Below are 25,627 nucleotides of genomic sequence, written 5' to 3'. Positions count from 1 at the left end.
AGACCTGGATGAGCTGATATTGAGTGGAGAAAAGAGAGACAAGAAGACAATTTACATTAAAACGACATTATTAAAATAAACAATTTTGGAAGACTTTAAAATTCTGATAAATTCAGTGATTCCAGTGGCTCCAGAGGACCAGTGATCAAGAATGCTATCTATCTTCTAACAGAAAGGTGATGGAAAGATTATGTGGTTTACTGTAATCATACTACAGTGATAGAATATTGGTGATTTTTTAAAATATGCCTTGGTACAGGGAGAATTTTTGGGTCATCAGAAGTACTATGAAATTTACAAATGGACCTACGATCTCATTGTTATAGGTGTTCCCTCCAGTAGTGCAGAGTAGAGCCCATCCTTTATCACTCTAGTCCATATCCACCCATGAGGTTACCATGGAGGTTCATGCTGGGAGCCCTCTTCATTTTTTCTCAACATCATAAGAATCCCAATAAAGCACAGTCAGCAAGAACTTATGTGACCAGCATTGTGCTAAGCACTGGGGATACAAAAAAAAGGGCAAAAACACTGGTCCCTGCTCTCAAGGAGCATACATTCCAATGGGAGAGACAACATTCAAGCAACTCTGTACGTACACAATATACACAGTATATTAGAAGTGAAATGAGGGAAAACGTCTTGCAGAAGGCAGAATTTGAGCTGAGTCTTGAAGGAGGCCAGGGAAACAAGACAGGGGACGAGAAAGGAGAGAATTGCAGCCAGTGAAAATGCTCAGAGTTGGAGATGGAGTACCATGTTCAGAACACCAGGGATGCCAATGTCCTTGGATTTCTGAGTATGTGTGGGAAATAGGAGAGGAGGTTATTATGGGCTTTGAATATCAAGCAGAGAATTTTATATTTGACCCTCAAGGCACCAGGAAGCAGGATGGAGTTTCTTAAGTGGGTGAGTAACATGGTCAGACACACACTTTAGGAAGAGCACTGGCAGATGAGAGAAGGATGACCTGGAATGGGGAGACACAGAACTCAGGTATGCCCATCAGTAATCTGAAGCTCTGGCCATGAGATCAGCACATTTTCTTTTTCATTCATCCACTTTTGAAGACCTTTTTAAATCCAGTTTTCCTTCATAATTCCTTGTTTATAATGTGTTACGGCCTGAAGGGGTGAGGGGAGGGAATAATGAATAGAGCTCCAGACTTGGTGTCAGAAAGGCCTGCCTTCCAACCCCCGCTCCCAGACTCTTTCTACCTGTGTGAACCTGAGTAAATAACTTGACCTCTCCATGCCTCAGTTTCTTCATCTGTAACATGAGGTAGTTAGATCTGGTGGCCTTTAAGTTCCCTTTGAGCTCTGAATCTACCACCCTGTGTTCATGCTTACTTGTATACTTATCATTGCCCACTAGGTAACGATCATTTTCAATTATTCGGGGGCTGTGGTATCCTGTGATTTACAGTAATGGCATTACAATAGTATAATATTGGTGATTTTTAAAAATGGGCCTTGTTTCAGGGAGAATTTGGGTGAGGGGGAGTCATTAAAGAACTATGCAATTTCCCAAAGACAATCTGACCTATTCGCTCCTTTTTGTTCAACCCAGGGCCCAATTCACTGTCCATTTCCAGTGTTTGCCTAAATAATACATGCATACATAGCAAGGCCGACCCCCCACTTGTAGCATAAGATGTCTCTATTTGACTGGAAGGGAGGCAGGCATAGACACATCTCTAGCATCTCCTCCCATCCACCACCCTTTTCCAAAGGAGACTTTAATTCCTGCCAAGAAGGGAAGCAGTAGTTTGTGGCTAGAAGCTCGGTTGCTCTCCTCAGAGAGAAGGGTACCAGGCTAGAATTATATCTGTCCACTCCCTTAAATATTGCAAGTCTAGGGGGTACTATTTTCAAGTTCAAGTTGAACTCTTAATTGTTGTTTCTTAATGGGGAAAGGAGGACCCCAAGTTTTCTATCCAAAACTTGACTCTTTCCACCAAACACCAGTTCCACAACGAACACACACAACAAAGAGCAAAGAAACCTTTAAGGCAAGGAGGTAGCAAAACTGAAATCAGAGAAAATATGCATAGAAGAATAAACAGTGCAGATTGAAGGAGTTCTCTCATTGGGATCAAGGTAATACAACTCAAATGAGAGAGAGAGAGAGAGAGAGAGAGAGAGAGAGAGAGAGAGAGAGAGAGAGAGGGTGGGGGGAAGGGAGGGACAGAGATCCTCTCTCTTCAGTGTCTGGGCTTTTCTGACTTCTAGTTCAAGTGAGATGTTTGTTGCCACATTGTCTCCTCAGGTCATGAAAGGAGAAAAAGACTTAGGGAAGAAGTCGAAGTGAGAAGAGCCTCCGGCCGTCATCGTTTCCCTAACCTCAGCTTGCCGTGCTAGAGACTTTGGCAGACTTCTTGTGGGGTGAGATCTGGAGTTCTGTCTCTGTCTCTCTGTCTCCTTCTCTCTCTCTCTCTTTTTTTCTCTTTAAAAAAAGTACAACTTTTAAGTTTAATCTGCCTTTCTCACATTTTCCCCATCAGTTTTTTAAGTCTGAACCATCAAGAAAACAGTAAATTAAGCCCTGGTTTGTGGTTATTGCTCTTTCCAAATTCCTACATGCTTGACCACCCTGTTGTTCTCCTCCTCTTTCTTCGTTCTCTCTAGATTTTCAGGATACTCACTACTGTCTCCTGGTTCTCTTCCTACTCACTTGAGCACTCGCCCTCCATCTTCTTCACTGGACTCTCTTCCAGACCATGCCCTCTAACCTTAGCTTGCCCACAGGGTTCTGTCCTGGGACCTCTTCTCTTCTCCCTCATAATTTACTTGGCAACCTCATTAGCTCCCATACATTTAATTACCATCTCTACGCTGATGATTCTCAAATCTATGTCTTCTGCCCCAATTTCTCTATAGACCTCCAGTCTCACATCTCCAACTGCCTTTAGACACCCTGAAGTAGATGTCCAATAGACATCTTAAACTCAAGTCTAAAAGTGAACTCTTATCTTTCCCCCAAACCCTCCCCACTCCAGACTTCCTTATGACTGTATAGGGCAACACCATCCTCCCACTTCCCCAAGCCCTCAGTCTGGGTGTGTCATCCTTAACTCCTCACTATATTTTACCCTCCCTATCCAATCTATTTCCAAGGCCTCTAGATTTCATCTTTGCAAAATCTCTCCTACACCCACTTGTCTCCTCTGATGCTGACACCGTCCTGGTACAAATCCTTATCACCTCATGTCTGGATGATTGCAATAGCCTGCTGGTGGATCCACCTGCCTCAAGCCTCTCCCCACTCTAATCTACCCTCCATTCAGCTGCCGAAGTGATTTTTTAAAAACACAAATCTGACCACGTCATCTCCCCCAACTCAATAAACTCTAATGACTCTCTATTGCCTTAGGAGTGATGCAAAATGTTGTTTGGCATTCAAAGCCCTTCATAATCTAGACCCCTTCTACCTTTCCAGTCTTTTTATACCTTATTCTCCAGCAGGTAGGCTTCCATCCAGAGACACTGGACCCTTTACTGTTCCATGAATAAGAAACTGGCATTTTCTCTGGCTGTCTCCCAATCTTGAAACCCTCTCTCTTCTCATCTCTGCTGATTGGCTTGTAGAGGAAGCCTTTCTTAACCCCTGTTAATTCTAGTGCCTTCCCTTTCTGAATTATTTCCTATGTATCCTGGATATAGTTTATACATTTTTGTTTTCATAGTACCCCATTACACTGTGAGCTCTTTGAGGGCAGCGAGTGTCTTTTGCCTCTTTTTGTATCCCCAGTGTTTAACACAGTGCCTAGCACACAGTAGACACTCAATAAATGTTCGTTGACTGACGCTGAAAATGTCACAATGACCTTTCATGAAATCCCAGTTCCAGCACACCCACTGCAGCCCCCACACTTCAACTCTATCATCATAGCCCTAAAAGTACTTATTGAGATTGCAGATACCACATTAAAGTGAACAAAAATGAAAAATAAAACTAGCTAAATTAGACCAAAATGACAGAGATGATGTTTCTTGTTGGGAGGGACATAAATGTGAGGGTATTAGGCAGAGGCATTGTGAGACTTAGGTGAGAAAATGGATGTAAAGCACTTTGCAAGCCTGAAAGTGCTACATAAATACTAATAATTATTATTAATTAGCCTTCAGTCAGCAGACTTCCATTCTACTGATGGCTTCATTCTCCAAACCTTCTCCTCCAGTCCTACTGAGCTCAAGCAATGATTACAGAGCGATCCAGGAGTGTGCCTGTAAATGTTTAACAAGCAGACTGGGGGTGGAGGTGTATGCACACACACACTTTTAAGTCTAATCTGACTTTTTAACACATTCTTAAGTCTAGAGACCATTAACAAAACCATAAATCAAGCCCTGATTTATATATATATATAAATATAAATTTGTAGAAATTTAATAATTTCTCAAGTTCTAGTACACTTCTGGTATCGGAGGACTTTCATCATTGGAGGCAGTGAAGGAGGTGAAGATACTATGCCTGTGACAAAAAACTCGGGCTTTATCATTACCACAAATAGGTGGCTGAGATCATGAGCTACTGACCTATATGCCTGCTTTCTCATCTTTACGAAATTTTTATGGGATGTATTGAAAGCATCCTAGATGAGGGTCTTAGAAGGAAACAAACAGACTTATAAGAGCAACACTGCACAGTAAACTACTGTCTTGACAATCTCCTAGTTAACTATGAGGTACAGAGAATACAGGACTCCACGGGGTTTACTTTTTCTTGATTTAAAAAAAACAAACTACTTTATTTGGTAGAGTAAAAGACACCTAAAAAGCTCTCCTCCCACAGAAAGTCTCCTATGTGCATATTAAAATTACCTAAGATTCCTTGAGAGTTGCCACAACAGAGATAACCTTGCTTGACAATCCAGTGATCATTGGTATCCCACAAGCCATAAAAGAGAGAGTCATGTGCTTGTCAAAACTGTTTACCTCTCTGGGAGGAAGATTCAGTGCTGAGTCCAAGTCAAAGAGGGATTCCCTATATATGTTGCACCAAAACTTGGAACAATGCAGAGCTTCCTGGATGAGATCCATAACCACTCCAGCCACACAGTGAAAAATTTTGGCAGATTGTAGATGACCCTGGATTATTAGTTTACTCAAACATTCGTTGAATCCAATATGGACTGGTGCCAACTGGTAATCCACATTGCATTTATTTGTGTGGGGTTGGAGGAGGAAAGGGGGAAGAGGTGAGGGACTTTGGGAAAGTGGGGGCTAGAAGACTTGAGTTCTAGTCCTAGTCCAGTTGCTAATATTTTCTGTAACCTTAGGCAGTTATGATATCATAGGATCTCAGAACTGGAAGAGACTTCAGCAGTGGAATAGTCCAACCTTACAACCAGTGCAGGAATCTTGCCTATAACAGCCTTGACAAGTGGTTTTCTAGCTTCTGCTTGGACATTTCCAGTGATGAGGACCTCACTACTCCTCAAGGCAGACTATTCCATTGAAAGAATTGGGAATGTATAACCTCAAGAAGAGAAGACTCTGAGGGAACATTTAGGTTGCAAGTGGTTAACTGAGAGGATGGTGGTACCCTTGACAATAATAGGAAAGTTAGGAAAAGGGAAGCTGGAAAGAGATTTAGTTCAGTTTTGGAAATGATGCATTTAGGATGTCTGTAGGACATCTCAATTGAAATATCCAGTAGAGAGTTGGAAATATTAGATCAATGGTCAAGAAAGAGGTTAGGACTGGATAAAGAGATCTGAGAAAAATCTGCACGAAGATGGTAATTGAATCCATGGGTTTCAGAATGAAATCACCAAGCCAAATAATAGGAGGGAGAAGAGACAATGGCCTAGGACAGAGCCTTGGGGACACCCAGGGTCAGCAGGCATGGTGAAGGTCCAGCAAAGAAGACTGACAAGAGGCCTGATGGGTAGAAGGAGAACTAGAGGAGAAAAATGTTAAGGAAATCTAGAGAAAAACATGTCAAAGATGTATTTGAAAGATGTTGTGGGGGTAGAATGGACAGTATTTGGCAACTGACTATATTCATGAGATGAGGGAAATTGGAGAGTTGAAGTTGACTCTGAAGAGGAGAACCTGGGCATTCAGAAGATTGTATTCTCAACAGGTATAGGGAAATTCAGAATAGGAGTAGGTTTGGGGGAAATGATAATAATGAATTCGGTTTTGGATATGGTGAGTCTGGGATATCCCTCTATTAGTAGATATTGCAACCAAGAGGGTTGAGTTCAGGTTCTCTGACTCAGGTCCTATGTTCTCTCTATTATATCACAATGCCTCTGGGCTTTCCAAAGCCCTTTCTCATCCATTCATTATTAGCACAATTTTTCACATGGCATAAGGGGGAAGTGATTTGTCCAATGTCATAGGAAGATTGTTTCAAGGGTTGAAACCTGAACACTTGGCCTAAGATCCCACACTCCAACCACTTGACCATACTTGAGTCACCCCTCTGATCCACACCTCTTCCTCCATCTCCCCAGCCCCCCAACCCAGGAGCCACAAGTAAGGCTTTGGCTGACAGGAAGTCAGGCTCCTGGGAGAAGGGGGCTGATCCATTGGCCTCCTACTTTTCCTAAGCTTTAGAAAGGAAACACTAAACAATTCTCCCTTCCTGCTCAAGCCATGCACCCTTGTTCTGCCTCTGGGAAAGTTTCCATCTACCCCACCCTCAAACCTGGCTCCCTGCTCCATGGGAAGATGGAACAGAGGTAAACAACAATGCCTTTTGGATTATCTGCTCTGTGGATTAGCCAGTGTTAATGTTGAATTCTAGGCTGGTTAAAGTGAAAAGGGGCTCCATGAATTCTAAGGTCTCTGAAACGTAATGTTCTCACATTCTTAGAAAAATTCCTCCCTGTCTCTTGGTCTCAATTTCCACTTTTATAAAATGAGTATGTAGAGATGGTATAAGGTAGGGAAAATTGGATTAGATGCTCTTTTTACACCCTTACCACTCTCACATTCTCTCTTCTGAAGTCTCCAGTCAACTCAAGATCTCTGCTCTCATTCTACCTCTTTCCAGTTCTGATAGTGTGTGTTCTCTGTATTAAGGTACCGCTTCACTCTGACATTCTATATCCTTTTTTAATTTAATTTTTTAGTTAATTAACAAAAAATATTTCCTCTCCCTCCCATTTGCCCCTTTGTTGAAACAAAGAAAGTAAGAAAAATAAAACCCTTGTAACAAATACACACTGTCAGGGAAAACAAATTTTTGCATTGGTTATGTAAAAATAAAAATTCATATCTATCTCTACCCTGAATCCATCACTTTACTGTCAGAAGATAGGAAGCATGTTTCATCCTGGGTTCTCTGGTTAGTCACTGTGTTTGTCAGAATTCCTAAGTCTTTCAGATTTATTTGTCTACAATCTATATTGTACGGTCCATTCCAACTCTGACATTCTATGACCGAGAGACCTAAATCCTACACATTAGACATTATCAAAGACTGATAAGTTGCTACACACAAGTGCCTGGTTTAATGTAACAAATGTTTAATATATACTTGCTAACTGGTGATAAGCAAATTACTTATGTTCGCAGAGCCTCAGTTTCCTCATCTATAAAATGGAGACAATAACTATGCACCCTGTAGGGCTGCAGTGAAATAATGTTTGTAATTATTATAGTTCCCAGATTCCTGGGTACATTGCTACACATTTTGGGACTCAGTTGCTTCCTCTATAAAATGAAGGGGTGAGATTAAATGATCTTTAAGGTCCCTTCCAGCTCTGGCATGCTCTGGATCCCTAATACCCCCAGCCTGGCAAAAGGCCTGGCTGGGCTTTTGTTCAGTAAGATTAGGGTGGGGGCGGAGAATAGGGGGAGAGTGCTCTGGCGAGGCCAAGAAGCAGGAATGAGCAGGGGGAGGGGATGAGGAGGGAGAAGGAAGACAACAAGACCCTTTGTTCAAGGGTTGTATGGTCATATAACCTCTTTTGGCAGCTGGGTCAGGCAAACAAACTCAAGTGAAGACAGCCCTTCCAAAGGACTCTGACCCTCCCACAGAAAAGCCTTCCTAATGCTTAACCCAGTGTGCCCAGGCTCGAACTAACAGCCAAACCACTCTGGGGCCCTGTCTCATGAGTCTTTTTTCCAGGACAGCAAGCAAAAGAACATTTGTGGCCTGAGTCCCTAGACACTTGCTCCTGTAGCCAAGCCTCCTGCAGGTTAGATTTGGTTGACCTTAAGGAAGGATATTTTTATCCTATAGCACCAGGACCTAGGACAGAGAGCCCAGGAGCATGAAGACAACTAAGATTGTTAGTGTGTGACCCAGTTCAACCACAGGGTTTCCAAGGTAGCACTAGCACCTAGTAGAAGCTTGGCATATAACAACCCTTCTCCACCAACGATGTACCAGTGTGCTTACCTTCCCACAACACCTCCAACATTGCCTATTCCCATCTTTTATCATCTTTTTTCTATTTGTAGGGTGTGAGGTGAAAGCTCAGAGTTATTTTGAGTTGAATTTTCCTTATTATTAGAGATTTGGAACATTCTTTCATGTGACTGGGCAATTCTTCTTTTGAGAACTATTTGATCTTATCCTTTGACGGAGCCAATTTTTTTTTAAGAAAAAGTGTTTCACTAAATACTTGTGTTTTTTTTCTTTTCAAAGAGACTTCATTTTTAGGGCCATAGTCTATATAATACCATACAGTCACTTTCTACTTCTCATTTCAACTCAGAAAACATTTATTATTTCAAGACCTTGTCCTAAAACACTGAAAATACAAAAACCAAATGAAAGCAGTTCTTTCTGCCCTGCAAGAGAGTCCATTCTACCAAGAATGTACAACTTGTGAGTAGATAAATAAATTCAGTGTCATTTCTGGGGGAAATACATGGGGTGATCAGGAAAGTCTTTTTCTAGGAGGTTTACTTGAACATGGAACTCTAAGAAAAAGAGGTGAGGAGGGAGTGCGTTCTGGCTGTGCAAGGATATCAATAACCTGTGCAAGGTGGTAGCAGATGACATTTGGAGAGTAGCCAGTAAGTAGGCCAGTTTTGGCTTTGAATTCAAACAAATTCTTTTGCTCATTTGTATTCTCCTAGCTTTTTTCATCCTTATAATTTAGGCTGCACTTGGGTTATAAACAGACTATATTGGGGGTGGGGGTGGGGACATATGTTCTATCTTTGGGCCAATAAGGTACTTGTTTGGTGGACTAAGACATCTTTATTTGTCCTAAACTTTTCTTCCTTGAGACCCAACCAGATAATGATAGCTAATAATGTTGTTATTGTTGAGTTGTTTCAGCCATGAAAGTCTGACTTTCATGACCCCATTTGGGGTTTTCTTGGCAAAGATACCAGACCAGTTTGCCAATCTTTTCTCCAGCTCATTTTACAAATGAGGAGCTGAGGTAAACAGGGTTAAGTGACTTGTCCAAAGTTACACAGCTAGTAAGTGCCTGAGGCTGGGTTTGAACTCAGGAAGATGAGTCTGCCTGATTCCAAGCCCAGCACACTGTGCTCTATGGCACCACCTATCAATAGCTAACATTTATAGAGCACTCACTATGTGCTAAGTTCTTTACAGTTGTTATCTCATTTGGTCCTCACAACAGCCCTGGGAGGAAGGTAAGTACAATAACTTTCCCATTTTACAGATGAGGAAACTGAGGCAAGCAGTGGTTAAGTAACTTATACAATGTCACATAGCTAGTGTTGGAGGCTGGGTTTGAACTCCAGTCTTCTCGACTCCATCTGCTGTACCACCTAGCCACACTAGCTGATGGCCAGGCTTATCTTTGAACATCGAAAGGGAAGCAAGCACTCACAGCCTGGTGAGAATCATATGCTGAGCTAGGCCCAAGGAACTGGAGCTGGACAGAATAAGAAGATGCCTCAGTTTCACTGAGTAGGAGAACCTCTCTTTAATATTCAAAACTTTTCTGATAGCTGTTATAGTATCTATATTCACTGATTAAAGAAAACACCCAATGGCAAAAGCTACTCTGCATTTGGTGATGTCTTAGTATTGTTTTTATGTCATAAATCGCCACAGCGTCTGAATCGGTTTAAAACAAAGAGTGATTCATGTACGTATGAGATGTTACCTGTTCAGGCTGTACAAGGTAGGCTCACTTAGTTATCATATTAAATTTAGGCCCCGTTTAAGTTTCCCCTGCTTGGATTGCTTTTATACAAGTGACTTTTCCCAGATGCAGTATTTCTAATTCTGCCTGTGAAAAGAACCACCCCTCTGCCCCCCAATGCTTTTTTTTTTTTTTTGGTGGGACAGAGTATGTGGTAGACAGCGAAAAGAAAGGAAAGAAGGGGCAGGTGCCAGCCTCTGGTGTCTATTACCCATGGCAGCAGCAAATGAAGGGAAAGGGCAGAGAGTGTGTACAACAGCTCTTGGAGTCTGCGCAGGCAAGCAAGCTCCTGGGCCAAGGAGGTCAGGAGTCTCAGGGCCTCAGAAGAGTTAGGTTAGGAGTGGGAAAGGAAAGCCCTTATCCTAAAGGTCAGATCCCTCCGGATCAATTCCTTAGGAGCAGTCATCCCTGGGAGATGGCCCCGGCTTCATGGTCTGTCCATCCAGCCACAGCGGACAATCTCAGTAGTTCCAGCTCTTTCTTGGCCAGCAGTCCCAGAGATTCTAGCTCCCTTTTATCCCTCAAGCTTGGAAACACTCTCACTTTCTGATTTAGCTCCCACGTCGCTGGCCGTTGGCACAGAAATGAGACACTTTTTTATATGTGACCTGACTCTTCACTGAATTAAAGAACATGGGGTAGAGAGGCGCCAGGCAGGGGAGGGGGAGGTCCAGGATCTGGTGCGTGCCAGGGCTTCTCTCCGTGGGGTGCAGCAGAGCAGTTATGCGCACAAGTACAGACAAGGGGGCAGGTTTAGGAACCACAGATGGGAGGACTGAGGACAGCGCCTTAGCGGGGCAGGGCTCCCGGGGTATTGTGGAGGGGCTGAGGTGATCGTAGGTGACGGCACAGATACAGACGATACTCCGGGAGTATGTGGGGAAAGACCAAGGAATGGGTGAAGGCACAGTGAGGGGGACAGGCTGAGAGGAGGGGAGAGCAGCTGGGGGGCAGAGACAGAGGGGCTGGGTTTAGAGACAGCTGGACAGCGGGGGAAGATGAGCGAGCCCACGGGAGCAGTGATGGGGGGAAGGAAGACCCAGCAGAGAGGTCTGCCCACGTAGAGACCGAGGCAGAGAGGGAAGAAAGGGCAGAGGGCTGTTGGGGTTGGGGACTGGACAAAGGACGGGGAAAGGATGGAGGAGCAAAGGGAGCTGAGGGAAGGACCCACCAGCACTCGGAGTGCTGCTGCTCGCGGGGCGGGCCGAGAGTCCTTCGCCTTCGGGTGCTTTCCCCAGTTCCTGGGAGGGTGCCGAGGGGCAGGGCCGCGGGGAGGAGAGAGGGTGGGGTGAGGCGGCTCAGCCCGGCCCCCTGGCCTCCTCTCTCAGGCCTGGCGGCTGGTGGCCCCAGACCGAGAGAGAGGAACGCCAAGTGTCCCCGGCCCTGTCCAAGGAAGCTGGGGGGCTAGGGCGCGGCCCCTACGAGATCTCAGCGCACAGGTAAGCAGGCAAAGGCTCCCCGGAGAGAGCAGGAGAGGGTCACTGCCGGGACCTGAGAGCCACTGGGGCGGGATCCCTGCGACCCGATGCCAGGGGACTGGGAGGCAGGGCAGGGCAGCTGGGGGACGCAGTCTGGGGGGCCGGTCTTAGACAGGGAGGGGCGACGCTGCCAGGGGACGGGGAGGCAGGGCAGGGCAGGCCAGGTGGGACACTGTTAGGGGGACAGATCGTAGATGAGGGGGACAAGGGGGGCTGGCTCTGCCAGCACACAGCAGCAGGGGCACTGAAAGACAGCCCCGGGACAGAACGTGGATGCGACGGGCGGGAGTGGGACGTTGCCGGAGAACAGGTCAAAGTCGAGGCAGGTGGGAGGCGAGCAGGGGATGCTACCTGGCGGGGAGCGAGGGTGGGAGAGTGATGCCAGGGGAGCCGCTTGTGGATGGGGCCGGCAGAGGTGGGGTGCCTCTGCTAGGCTCTGAGTTGTGTATCGGTACCCGGAGGGAGCCTAGGTGCTTCCTGCAGTCACCTTGCCCTCCGGTCTCCTCCCGGGCTAGCACCAACACCTGGGGTGCTCACCCTCATCCATTCTCTCCCCTGTCCCCTCCCTGCTGCGATGCTCATCCCCCATCCGCACCCCCGAGTCCTGCCCCTCTGGGGTCGGTCTCTGCTGCTCGCCTAGTGCACTACCCAAGACCATCCCACCCCTCATCCCCTACCCAAGCCCTGGAGGAAGTCAGGAAACTGCTGACTGGGATGACCATAAATCCGTGCTGTCTAACTTCAGCGGGGTGCTCGTGACCCATGTTTGCGTCCTACCAATAGTGTGGCAAACCTTTCATGCCCTCCTGAAGCCCCCAACTCTGCTTTCCTCCTTCCTTTGACCTTGTCTTCAATTTTACTGAGAATATTACAGCCATCTGAAGCGAGCTTCCTGACCTCCCGTCTTCCACGCGTCCAAGCCTCTCTTTACCCTCATCCATTCTCTCCCCTATCCCCTTTTAGTCCAGCCTCTTCCAAAGTGGTCCCAAAATCATCTTAAAGCACAAGATGAAACACTGAATCACTCCGCTGCTCAGTAACCTTCTGTAACTCTCTTACATAAAGCATACTCTCCAGTGCGGCATTCAAAGCTCTGGCTCTAACGATGAAAACTTCAAGTTTTTACAAAATCCTTTCTTCACAGAACCCCATCATATTGTCAGGTGTTATCACCATTTTGCAGATGGGGAAGCTAAATATCGGAGAATGTCAGAGCTAGTTTCCAGGGTTCTTATGCAGGTCTCCCTGACTCAAGTGCAGTGTCCTTTTATTACATCAGGCTGTCTCCCTTGGTAATTTTCCTCCTGGTAAACTTTATTCCCATGGCTACAGTGACGCTATGCCTTTAATAATAAGTAACGTTAATATAGAACTTTACAGATGTTATCTCATTTGAACCGCATAACCACCCTGCGAGGTAGGTACTATTATTCCCATTTTACAGATAAGGAAATTGAGGATTATGGTTAAATGACTTGCCCGGAGTTACCCCTCTTGCAAGTGGTAAGTGGCGAGAGACTAGGGCAGGATTCAAACTTTCTTCGCTACACCACCTACCTGTTTATTAATTGACTCCTCATTTTCGTTTTCCCCCCTAAGTATGGATATCTCCCAAGTTTTTATCCTCAGACCTCTTTTTTTCTTTCCACATACTCTCGGCAACAGCTTCATATAGCACCTTTATGCAGATAATTTACAAAATAATATATTCAAACCCAATCAGTCCCCTGAGCTCCAGACCTATTTCTTAAATTAGCTTAATATTTTCTCTTGGAGTCTCCACCAGTCAATCAATCAACACACATTGATTAAGTTCTTACAATGTGCCAGGCATTCTGTGCTGGAGATACAAAGAAAAAGATAGAACTATTATTAGCACCTTAAACTCATCAGTCAGTCAACTAAGCATTTACTAAGTGCTCACTATGTCCCAGGTGGTGCAGCGGATAGGATGCTGGTGGTCCTGGAGTCAAGAAGACTCGTCTGGTCTCAGACACTTACTAGTTTTGAGACCCTGGGCAAGTCACTTCACCTTGTTTGTCTCAGTTTCCTCATCTGTAAAATGAGCTTCAGAAGGAAATGGCAAACCACTCTAGTATCACTGCCAAGCAAACTCCAAATGGGGTCCCAAAGAGTTGGCCCTGACTGAAAGGACAACAACAGAAGTGTGCCTGACACTGTGCTAAATGATGGACATTACAAAGAAAGGGAAGGGGGGAATCCCTGTTCTTAAGGAGCTCCCACTCATCTTCCCTAAATATGCTCTTTTCCGCACTTTCCCTATTTCTATTGAGGTTCTATTGCCCCATCCAGAGGGGAATTGGAGCCAGTTGGACCAAGTCAGTTATATTAAAGGCTCAGATTGAGCATTTAAACCTCAGAAATGAGCAAATTACATAAACCGGAGCTTGATCTATTGCTTTGTTGTTGGCTAGGCTTAAGAGGAGAAAGTGTTGACCATTCAGATTCAATTTTAAAGGATGCCCTGAAGGCATCATTTCCCATAGCTTTTGGTTAGACTTTTATTTGGACATCCAGGCTTCCTGGTAACCTAGGTTTGGACCTTCACAGTCACCCCTGATTTTTCCTTTTTTCTCACCCTTGGTATCTCATTGGTTGCCAAGTCCTTTTCATTGTGTCGGGGAATAGCATGAAGGCCAGTATGGGTAAAAGATGGCTTTCATGATGAGGTGAAATCTGTCATAATAGAGAGATTGGAGCCAGACAGTGAAGACCTTTAGGATGGAAAAGAGGAGTTTGTACATGATTTTAGAGTCAAAAGTCAGCCACCTAAACAACTTCATTGGTGAGTGCCGTGGTCAGAGGTACGCGCTTAAGGGACATCATTTTGGCAGCTGTGTGGAGGACGGTTTGGACATGGAGAAGAAAATTAGGGGGCTGCTAGTCAGGAGGTGGTGGTCCTGTGAATGGAGGGAAAAGTATGGGTGGCTATTGGACTGGTAGGATCAACAAGACTTGGTCAGTGATGGGTAATTTTGTGTGTGTGTGTGTGTATGGGGAAGGGGGGCCGCAGGGGCGATGATCAATAGTGAAGAAAAGAGGAGAAAGCAACTCCAAGGTTGGGAACCGGGGCAGCAGGGTGGTGCAGTGGATAGAGCATTGGATCTGGAGTAAGACCTAGTTGGTCTCAGAAATTCCTTAGCTATGTGACCTTGGGCAAGTCACTCAGCCTCAGTTTCTCAACTATAAAATAGGGATAATGATAGCACCTCCTAGGGTTGTTATGAGTTTCAAATGAGATAATCTTTGCAAAATGCTTTAGCACAGTACTGTATAAATGCTGGCTGTTATTATTATTTTAATTGTTTGGAAGGATGGTAGTGCTTTCCACAGAAATAAATAAGGTAAGAAGAGGAGAGAGATTGGGAGAAAAGATAATGGATTTAGTTTGGAATATTTTGAGTTTGAAATCTCAGAAAGGCAGGTGGTGATATGGGACTGGAGCTCTGGAGAGAGAATAAGGCAGGGAACGAAGTTCTAGGAATCATCTGCCTAGAGCAGATAATTGAACCCCTGAGACTTGCTAAAATTACTCAGCCAGAGACTGTAGAAAATGAAAAGGGCCTAAGAGAAACAAAAATGATGGAAGATTCTCCTTCCACCCCCAAATCCAAAAGCCCCTCCCACTTTCATCTCTTACTCCATCAAAAGTGCAGGGATATGAAGACAAAACTTCTGGAGCTCAAGGAATTTACATTTTAATGCTTCTTTGAGCTTTTTCTCTTACACTTAACTATAATTATCATCTGTTTACTTGTATATTCTCCTTTGTTGTTCAGTTTTTTCAGTCTTCTGGCTTTCTTGGCAAAGATACTAGAGTGGTTTCACCATTTCCTTCTCCGGCTCATTTTACAGATGAGGAAACTGAGGCAAATAGGGTTAAGTGATTTACCTAGGATTGCACAGCTAGAACTACCTGAGTCCAGATTTGAACTCAGGAAGTTGAGTCTTACTGATTCAAGGTGTGGCACTCTGCTTACCTCACCACCTAGCTAGATTGCCTTCTAGATTGTAAATTCCTGGGATTGTCTCCTGTTTTTTGTATTCTTTTCTTCTACTGCGATGGGGCTTTGCACATAGGAAGCACTTAATAAAGGCAGTGAATGCTGAATTGAATTGAATTCTTTCCCTGGTCCAAGCTACCTTTCTGGGCCTCAGTTTCTCTCCTTTGCTCTGTTTGATTCTGTTGGTTATTTCTGCGTCCCTGCCTTTGTCTCTCAGCTCTATCTACGTCATCTTGTTAAACCAGGTCCCTGGGAAGCCTCAAGTCCTGAAAAATCAAAGCCATGAATTGAGGAGTAAAGGCTCTTTAGTAGAGATAACAGCATAGCAAACCTGCCACCCTGGGGGATGTCCTGCGGATTTCCCATCTCCAAGATTCCTGCCAAAGCTTCTTTTACCTTTAGGAGAAGGGGAGGAGGCAGTATGAGGTCTAGTCATGAGACCCCAATGGCCGTTGGCAATCCTGGCTGTTTTGCCCTTCTTGCCTTGAATCCCAATGGAAGGCAGCAAGGATACTAGAAGCTGAGATCCAGCTTGAACTGGGCTCCCCATAAAGCAACAGCCCTGGGGGACCTAGGGTGTGGTTCAGCTCCACCTAATCAAGAGTAAATATCCTAGGAGTGGGAAGGACCTTTCTGAAATTCTGACATTACAACAATCACATACTGGAGTGGCAGTCCATATTCCACTGGGTATTAACAATTTCTAACTTTTTTTGTCACTGGGGACTGGCCCTAGCATACTCTCCCCCACCCCATGAAGCACAACTCTTGCCCAGTCATGTAATAATAGCTCATATAATGCTTTAAGGTTTGTGAAGGGCCTTCTGCATGAGTCCTGAGAGGGGAGGTACTGTAAATATTATAACCTTCAATTCCCAGAAGAAAAAACTGAGGGTCTGAGTGGTCAAATGACAGGACCATTGAATTTAGAGCTTGAAAAAACTTCAGAGAATGAACATCTAGTCCATCCTCCTCAGATGAGGAAAATGAGGTCCAAGGAAAGGGCTAGACCAGTGACACACAGTGTTAAAACTTATCTTCAGGCCTGTGCTGTTTCCAATTCCCACTCCTTTCCCCACCTCTTTCCATCCTCCCTGCTCCAAGGGAGTCAGATTTCTCCAGTTAGCAGCTAGTCTTTAACCCTGGAGAAAGGGCCACTGAAGGTAGGAAATATGCCCCTAGCTTTCTTCTCCACAGACCCCAAGCTAGCCCATTTCTTGTGGTTCTAGGGAGGCCAGAGGTCAAACAAGTGACAAAAATGGGGAAGAGGGACTTGCTTCAAGTGGAATTGAGGTCTGACTATAAGAACTTCCCTACCTGTTCTGACCAGATGATTCTGCACCAAGTCCTCCAAGAGAGTAAACTCGTCAACAAACATTTACTGAGAAAAGATCATGTACCAGGAACATTAGGGGCAGCTAGGTGGCCCCAGTGCCAAGGCCCATAGTCTATGCTTTAAAGTCTTTCCTTGCTCTGACATTCTTTGTTCTAGAACCCTTTTTAGCCCTCTTCTTCTGTTGAGGTTTGGGGTGCTTGGGACCCCAAAATGCCAACACCCCTGGTGAATGAATTTGACTCAACAAAGTTTATTAAAGATCCGCCATATTGGATTGACTCTTAAGAAGTCTCACCATTTGTGACGCTTATAATGACAAGCAGCCCAGATTGAATCTCAGCTAGACTGAATCTGAGCACCTTTATGGGGACAAAAAGGATCTTATATACAGAAAGACTGTGGGTGGGATCTGGGGGTGGTCTAGTATCTGTGGTAGATGGGAGGGTCTTCAGGAAGAGTCTAAGGAGGATCTTGATAGGATTTGGTTGACTAGAGCTCAGAACCAAGAGAGTGGGATTTTGATGTGATAAAGGGTGGGAAACCGCTGAAGGCAATCGAGAGGTAACAGACAACAGAGGGCTATGGTAGGGTAAGGGTAACAGATTTGGGCATGAAAAGCCAGATTAAGTGAGAAGATTTAAAGAGTTCAAGGGGGTTCCTAGAGTCTGTACCTCATCACTTCCATGTTCTGTGATTCTGTGCTTTGGGGTGATGCTCAGCCTCAGCATCTAATTTCTCCATGTCAAGTCTACTGTGACTGATCTAATAGTAATAGATTTAACAGTAGCCCAATCTATTCCTTGGCAAGCACTCCACCAGTAGGGGGCTAGGTGGCCTGGTGGATTGAGCACTGGATCTGGAGTCAGGAAGACCTGAGTTCAAATTCAGCCTCAGATACTTACTAGCTTCTGATGGCAAGTCCTTTAACCCATTTGCCTCAATTTCCTCTTCTATAAAATGAGAATAATGACATCTCTCTCCCAGGCTTGTCATAAAGATAACTAGATGATATTTCTGAAGACTTTTGGAAACCTTGATGTTTTCACATTATTCCTGTGAAGTGGACAAATGACCACTTCACCTGTAGGAAAATGATAATTATCAATTTTCATGAGCCATTTTGAGGTTTGCAAAGGTCTTCATAGACATTATTTCAGTTGAAATAATCTGTGAATTAGGGATATTACCAGCAGCCTGGTAAGGTAGGTATTACAGGTATTAATATCCCCATTTTACAGATATGGAAACTAAGGCTCAGTAGTTTGTAACTTTCCCAAGTTCACACAGTATAAGAAATTGGAGTCAAACCCAGTTTTCTTCTGACTTCCACATGCTTTCCACTGCACTACACTAACTCAACACAGGCCCATGCCAGTGGAATGACTTGCTCAAAGTTCTATTAGTGAGTGACCTAATAATGCCAGAGCTAGGACTTAGAACCTAGGTATCCTGGCCCGTAGCATAGCACAAGCCCATTCATTAAAGTAGCCTTTTATATTTGCAGAATGCCTCATACTCATCCAAGTATTTCTGTACTTGTCCATTATCCATTGAAATCTTAGAACATGGAATGTTAGAACTGAAATGGATCATAGAAAATAGATTACTGAGCGTCATAGCTAGAAGAAACCATGCAACATAGAATGCCACTGAGAGAAGGAATGACAGAGCATGGGGCATAGAATGTCAGAGGCAGAAATGATGGTAGGACATGGAGCATAGAATGCCAGAGGACATCATGAAAGAGGAAAAAGAAGCCCAGAGATGGGCACTGAATGACTCAGGTCATATGAGTTAGTGGTGAGGCTGGGCCTGTAAACAGGTCTTATTCTACATCCAGGCAGGCAGGAGCTCTACCACTCTGCTAGGCTGGCTCCCTTTTCCATAAGTCAGGGCATCTACGGTATTGATGCCAGTAACAAAGTCAGGGAGGGAGGGAGAGAGACAGGGTGTCATCGGGGAGAAATGCTACCAGTTTCTTCATGCCCAGGTGAATCACTGAACCTGGGCTTCTGCCTCATGTTCACAGGAAAGTGCCTATCCCTGGATGGGACCATTTCCCTCCCAGCAGCCATGCCCACAGGTCCCTGACCCATAGGGTCAAAGGCTGTCCCCAGACTCACTGGGTTGTGAAACTCCCCATCCAAGTCCCTCCCTGCCATTTCCATCCTGCTCTCGGTTCCTCAGTTGAGAGGGTCGCTGGGTACATTTCTCTGCCTTCCGGCGAGGCTGAACTGAATTCAGTACAGGCTCGCTTCATCCTTTGCTTCTCCTCCCCCTCCCCTCACATCTGTGAAATGAAGGTTTTCCTCCAGTCCTTGATAATAATAACTCCCATTTTTGGCTCTACTCAGATTCCACCTATAGGAGGCCTTTCCTGGCAACTGCTCCCACCCCCCCGAAGGCAGCTGGTGGCACAGTGCTGGGTCTGGAGTTCAAATCTAGCCTCAGATACTGACTCTGGGCAAGTTACTTAACTTCTGTTTGCCTCCGTTTCCTCAGCTGTAAAATGGGGATAATGTTGATAGCACCTGCCTCACAGGGTTGTTGCAAGAATCAAATGAGACATTTGTAAAGTGCTTAGCACAGCCCTTGATGCTAGAAGGATCTGTTTAAATGCTGTCTCTCCCCCCTCTTCATCCTCTCTCATTCTAGTCTCTTCATCTCAGTGCATTTCAGTTTGTTGTCCTTCCTACAAATGTGACCAGAACTGGACCAGATATTACCAAGATGCTATGTTCACTGCATTGGACAGTGGGGCCATTCATTGCTCCTGTGCTATGTGGGATAGTGGAAAACCCTGGATTTGAAATCAGGAAAGGCATGGGGTCAAATGGTGACTCTGCCACTTAGAATCTGGGTGACCTTAGCCAAGTCTTATGATCCCAAGAATGTAGCCTAAGGTGGCATTAGCTCTTTAGCACCCCCATGATGCTATTAATTTCACGGGGCTTTGAGGATAATATGCCCTGGGCATGCTGATTCTGGTTAAAATTGAGGGAAAAGCATCTCTGACATCAGCTGTTGGCTTTTATTTCCCTACCCTGACCTTGAACTGTTCCCATGGTGGTGGGAATTGCTTTCAGGACACAACCACCCAGCTTCTCCCAGGCTGAGGCTAGCCTGAGCCTCTCTGGGGGAGGGTATGGGTCCCCTCCCCACCCCAGGTGTGTCATCTGGGTAGGAAAGATGGTAGTTTAGTCCTGACCCTAGCACCTGGTCCCTCAGGACTGCTTAGCTATACCCCTCCCTCTTCCCCTTCCTGCTGGCCTCTCCCTTTTAGCCTAGGTGGGGCTTGGAATTTCTGTGCTCTGGGCTGGGCCCTAGAATGGTGACACTCCACTCCTCCCCTCCTCCCCCTCTCACCCCCTTCTTTGTCAATAGTTACAGAAACAAACCCTTGGAATTCATTCCTGCTACCCCACCCCTAGGATTCCTAGCTTCAAGGTCATTTGAAAAAAAACAAACCTATGTTTATATGTGGAAACCTTTGAAAACATAGTAGGAGGCTACCATTGATCTCTGAGAGCTTCCAGTATGAGAAAAAAAAATACAGCCTCCTCCCCTCCGAGACCACTTGGTCTGAGGGGAGACAGTCCCCAATTTGGGAAAATTCTGGAAGGACTCTTCCGAGGGGAAAAGTTGACTAAGAATACCTAAGTCTCCTTCCATAGTTAACATAGTCGGATTTTATGATTCTGGGTGAACAGGTTGAGATTTATTCCAGTGAGGGGATAAACCTGGATGGAGAAGGGATTCCTGCCCCTGCAATTCAGTTGTACATGGTGAGGTGATGGTAACCCTTTGTTCTTTGGAACTGATTGTGTGACATGGGAGATACTGGCGAAGGACTGCCCAGCATGGCAGGCATGCTGGCATCAAAAAAGACACTGTGCTCTATGAGCAAAGCAGAATGGCAGTAGTTCAAAAGACAAACAAGATACACAAATTTAGAGACATCTCCACTCTTAATGTTCACATGGATTATTTGTGCCCCATCTGTGGTAGAGCTGTCTGAGCTTGAACTGGTCTGATCAGCCACAGTTGGATGCACAGTACCTGGACCCTAACACAGTGATGTCATTTCAGTCCTCTTCAAGCACAAAGGACAATAACCAATCCCCTGCTCCTACAGGACCGGGGCAGCTAGGTGGCAGGAGTCAGGGGGAATCTGAGTTCAAACCTCACCTCAGATACTTGACATTCATTAGCTGTGTGACCTTGGGCAAGTCCTTTAACCCCAATTGCCTCATCCTGAGTCACCTCCAGTCATCCTGATGAATATCTGGTCACTGGATTCAGATGGCTCTGGAGCAGAAGTGAGGCTGGTGACCTGCACAGCCCTCCCTCACTCAACACAAAGTCAAGTGCAAGTCATGTCATCATTTCTCTGATGGCGTGGTCTTCTTTGGCAATGAAGGGTGAACACACACACACACACACACACACACACACACACACACACACACAGGACTTGACTTTTGTGGATGGAAGTTTTGTTCTGCAGCTCTCAGCCAAGAGGTGGGAGGCCTGCTTGCTCTTCTGGAGTCACCTTTAGTCATTGCCTTGATTGGCATTCTTACATCTTTCTGAATTGTTTTCCTTTACTCCACTGTAACCTTGAATATGTTACTCTCCTAGTTTGCTCACTTCCTTTATCACTTCCAGTCTGACTTCCTTGGTTTCTCTGAATCTTTCATTTTCATCATTTCTTATGACTTCATTATTTCTTTAGTCACTCTTCAAGTGATAGGCACCCTTAATTTATTTTCACTGTTGAGTTACTTTGCTTTGATCAGATATCCATAAGTTTTCAGAGCTAAAAAGGACCTCAAAAATCATCAAGTCCAGCTCAGGCCAAGAGAGAAGGGACCAGCCCAAGGGCACATAGTTGGAACTCCCAACTTCTGATCCAGTATTCTGGGCTGTAGCCCATCATTACTGTCTACGCATAGCCACTGAATGCTTTCATGGTTCTGTGTGGGTGTGGATGGACCAAGGTCCGTGTTGTGAGGGGAGATAAGGGATACTGTAGAAGAGTAGCCCGAGAGCCTGCTGCGTTTTGGGCTTTATTGCCTTTGGTTGAAGATTGCCTCATCTGGGCTGTATCCAAAGTGGGAGAAGACTATCTAAGAGAGAAGAAGTCCATCAATCAATAAACATTAATTAAGCGCCTACTGTGTGCCAGGCACTGTGAAAAGGACTGGTGATACAAAAACATGCAATAGACAGTCCCTGCCCTCAAGGAGGGGAGCACAAACAAATATGTACAAATTATAAATGTTACAGATAGGAAATAGAGGGAAGACCCTAGAATTAAGAGGGGTTTGAGAAAGTCTTGTTGCAGAAACTAATAGATCAGAATGAGGAGGGATAACATTCCAGGATGCGGGAACAGCCAGAGAAAATGCCTAGAGCCAAGAAATGATGTGTCTTGTTCATTGGAACAGCCGGGAGACCAGTGTCACTGGATTGAAGAGTATGTGGTGGGCAGTAAGGTGTAAGGAGACTGGAAAGGTAGGAAGGGCTTTGAATGCCAAAAAGAGCATTGCTCTGAGACCTATTGTTGATCAACCAATGAGAACCAGAGTGATTTGGGTTTAAGGCATGGTCCTTAAGAAAAAAATCTAGCTGTAAACCCCAAGATGTCTTGCAAGGATCCAATGATCAAAATTCACATTCCTTTGGGCAGAGCATCTGCAGGTAACAGTACGATACCCTATGTGGAGTTTGTTGAGTAGGGAGCTAACAGGATCAGCCCTGTGCTTTAGGAAAATCACTTTAGTGGCTGAATGGAGGATGGATTGGAGTTTGGAGAGACTTGAGGCAGGCAGATCCACCAACAGGCTATTTCAGTAATCAAGGCTTGGAAGGCCTGCACCAGGGTGGTCTCAGTGTCAGAGGAGAGAAGGTGGAGTATTCAAGAAATGCTGCAAAGGTGAAATCTAGAAGCTTGTTCATAGCTTGGATATGGAGAGTAAGAGACAGTGAGGAGTCCAGGATGACTCCCAGGTTGGCAGCCTGGGAGACTGGAAGGATGGTTGTTTTCCTCTACAGAAATAGGAAAGGTGGGGTGGGAGGAAGAAGGTTTAGGGGGAAAGAGCTGGGTGTTCACTGTTGTATTGAAAAGAGTGCTGGAGATGATGTCTGCCTTTTTGTGGGCTGTGTGACCAAGGGCAAAGCATTTCTTTTCTCTGAGACTCAGTTTCCTTTTCTATGAGAAAGAGAGTATATGATAACGGTATATGGTATATGATAACTGAGAACCTTGAACTTTGGAATCTGGAAGACCTGAGTTTTAGTCCTGCCACTCACTACAAATAGTTCCGTGATCTTGGACCAGACCCTTTCTCCCTCGATGCCTCAGTGCTCATCTTTAAGATTTCTAAGTTATCTTGGAGTGGGCTTATGTGAAGGGAAGTCCTTCCACTGATGAAATCACCAGCCCAACAAAAAAAACAGCACTTCCGAAACCTCCTAGGTGGCACAATGGACAGAACATGGGCCCTTGGAGTGGGGAGGACCTCAGTTCAAATCCAGCCTCAGACACTTACTCCCTATGTGACCCTGAACAAGTCACTTCACCTTGTTTGCCTCAGTTTTTTCATCTGTAAAATGAGCTAGAAAAGAAAATGGGAGACACTCTGGTATCTTTGCCTAAAAAAATCCCAAATGTAGTCGCACATAGCCAGACATGACTGAAACAACTCACCAACAACACGAAAGTGCACACCTGCTAGAGGAAGCTAAGTGGTGAAGCAGATAGAGCCCTGGGCCTGGAGTTAGGAGGAACAAAGTTCGAATGCAGCCTCAGATATTTACTAGCAGTGAGAGCCTTGGCAAGTCACTTAACCTCTGTCTGCCTCAGTTTTCTCATCTGTAAAATGGGGGGTAAACATATAAAAATAACAGATATGTAAAAATTGTGAGGATACAATGGGGTGATATTTGTAAAGCACTTAGCACAACGTCTAGTGTGGATAAATGCTTATTCCTTTTCCTCTTCCTTTCTATTTGACTCCCAGAAGCATTGGGAGGAAAACGCTTTGTACAGCACAAAACATTATAGAAAGGAAAACCTAACAATAAATAACAACCTATTATTATTAAGCACTTCCAGCTTGTATAAAGTTCGATATTCCCCCATTTACCGGAAGAGCAGAGAGGTCAGACAACTTGGTCAGTTACCCAGCGACTGAACAATAGGGCTGAGAGTCCAGGCTGGCTTTCTTGACCCTGTGGTTCTTTCCATTAAATTAGGGTGCCATACCAAAAGATGAAAGTTATGGTCTTCGGGATCTGTAAAGCCTCTTTCAGCTCCAATGTCTCATGTGATCTAATGTCAATATGTCACAAAAAGTTACTGCCTGTTAGAATAGGAGACCTGAGCCCTTTTAGGGCTGGCCCCTCTCATGCCTCTTCTACGAACCCTGACATTAGGTGGCAAAGTAAATAGAGCATTATACCTGGAATCAGGAAGACCTGAATTCAAATTTGATTAGCTGCGTGATCCTTGGCAGGTCACTTAACCCCTGTCTGCCTCAGTTTTCTCATTTACAAAATGAGGGTAATAATGGCATCTACTTGAGATAATATTTGTAAAATGCCTAGGAAACATGAAAGCACTATTGTAAAATGCTTGCTGTAGGTGTGGCTGCTTGTTATATAATCTGCCATTAAACCTCCAGTAACGATTAATGATAATAATAGCTGATATTTATATAGGGACATAAAGAACCCTCGCCCCAATAGCCCCAGAAGGTGGACAGTGTAAGTATTATCCCATTTACCCAGAGTAGAAAATAGAGGCACATAAAAGTTAGGCGTCTTGCTCAGGGTTCTATAAGGTTAGGGTTATAGGTTCTACAAGGTTAGTGTGGTACAGCAGAGAGAAAACAGGCTTCGCAGTCAGAAAACCTGAGTTCAGATTCTGTCTCTGATGTTTAAGTGACCTTGGGTGGGTCACTTAACCTCCATAGGCCTTAGTTTCCTCATCTGTAACTGGATGGGGCTGGGCTAGAGTGGCCTCTGGGTCTTTTCAAGCTCTAGGTCTTGGATGCTATAATCCAATAATATTCAATGAATGGCAGACCTGGAATTTCCACAGCAGACCACGCTGCCTCTGACATAGTGCCCCCTCTTAGCTCCCCACCCCCACTTCCTGTGGCCTGCCCAGCCCAGGCACCATTGCTCAACCTCAACCAGTCTGACAGCCCCTTCTGTGCCCTACCTTCTTTCTGAGTTCCTACCTGCCCAACCTGCTCAGACCTGGCTGGGAGTACAAGTTTCTGAGTGCAGAAAATGACTCACCCCTTGGCTCCCTTCCTCTTGGCTTCCACCATTCCTTCTCAGTATTGAATGCATACATGGATGGATGGAATAGAGTCTTTGTTCCAGGAAATCTGCCCAGCCCTCGCCGCCAGGTCCATACTCTTCTTTCCTTTATTTTTATCTCTCCACATTTCTTTGCCCTCCTTCAAGCCTTGTGATGTTCCCTCCTTGTTTCTCGTGTTGTGGATCTGTTTCTCCAACCAGATTAGAAACTTTTTTTTCTTTTAGCAATAATGTTTATTTTTTCCCCCAATTACATGTTAAAATTATTTTTAACATTTTTTTTTTAAAGTTTTGAGTTTCAAATTCTATCCCTCCCTCCATTTCCTCCCTCCCTTAGAAGCTTCTTAGGAGCAGGGATCAT

The 25,627-nt window shown here is 45.0% G+C and overlaps 2 protein-coding genes across 8 annotated transcripts in view; one reads left to right on the top strand and one right to left on the bottom strand.

Moving 5' to 3' along the window:
• The window catches only part of TMIE (transmembrane inner ear), a 59,336-nt gene extending 46,473 nt beyond the window's left edge, over positions 1-12,863 (bottom strand). The window contains exon 1 of the mRNA XM_072653256.1: positions 12,365-12,863. The gene's annotated coding sequence lies outside the window, so the exon portion shown is untranslated. The remainder of the gene's footprint in view (positions 1-12,364) is intronic.
• ALS2CL (ALS2 C-terminal like) overlaps positions 11,392-25,627 on the top strand; it is a 65,248-nt gene continuing 51,012 nt past the window's right edge. For 2 of the 7 annotated variants that reach the window (XM_072653151.1, XM_072653168.1), the window contains exon 1: positions 11,393-11,532. The gene's annotated coding sequence lies outside the window, so the exon portion shown is untranslated. Of the gene's footprint in view, positions 11,533-11,802; positions 11,898-25,627 lie in introns of those variants that run through there. The other 5 variants (XM_072653159.1, XM_072653127.1, XM_072653141.1 and 2 more) reach the window with 5 other exon arrangements.

The sequence above is a fragment of the Notamacropus eugenii genome, chromosome 1, assembly GCF_028372415.1.
Source record: "Notamacropus eugenii isolate mMacEug1 chromosome 1, mMacEug1.pri_v2, whole genome shotgun sequence".
Lineage (NCBI taxonomy): Eukaryota > Metazoa > Chordata > Mammalia > Diprotodontia > Macropodidae > Notamacropus > Notamacropus eugenii.
The sequence above is the reverse complement of the archived record's forward strand: the minus strand, read 5'-3'. Positions and strand labels throughout refer to the sequence as shown.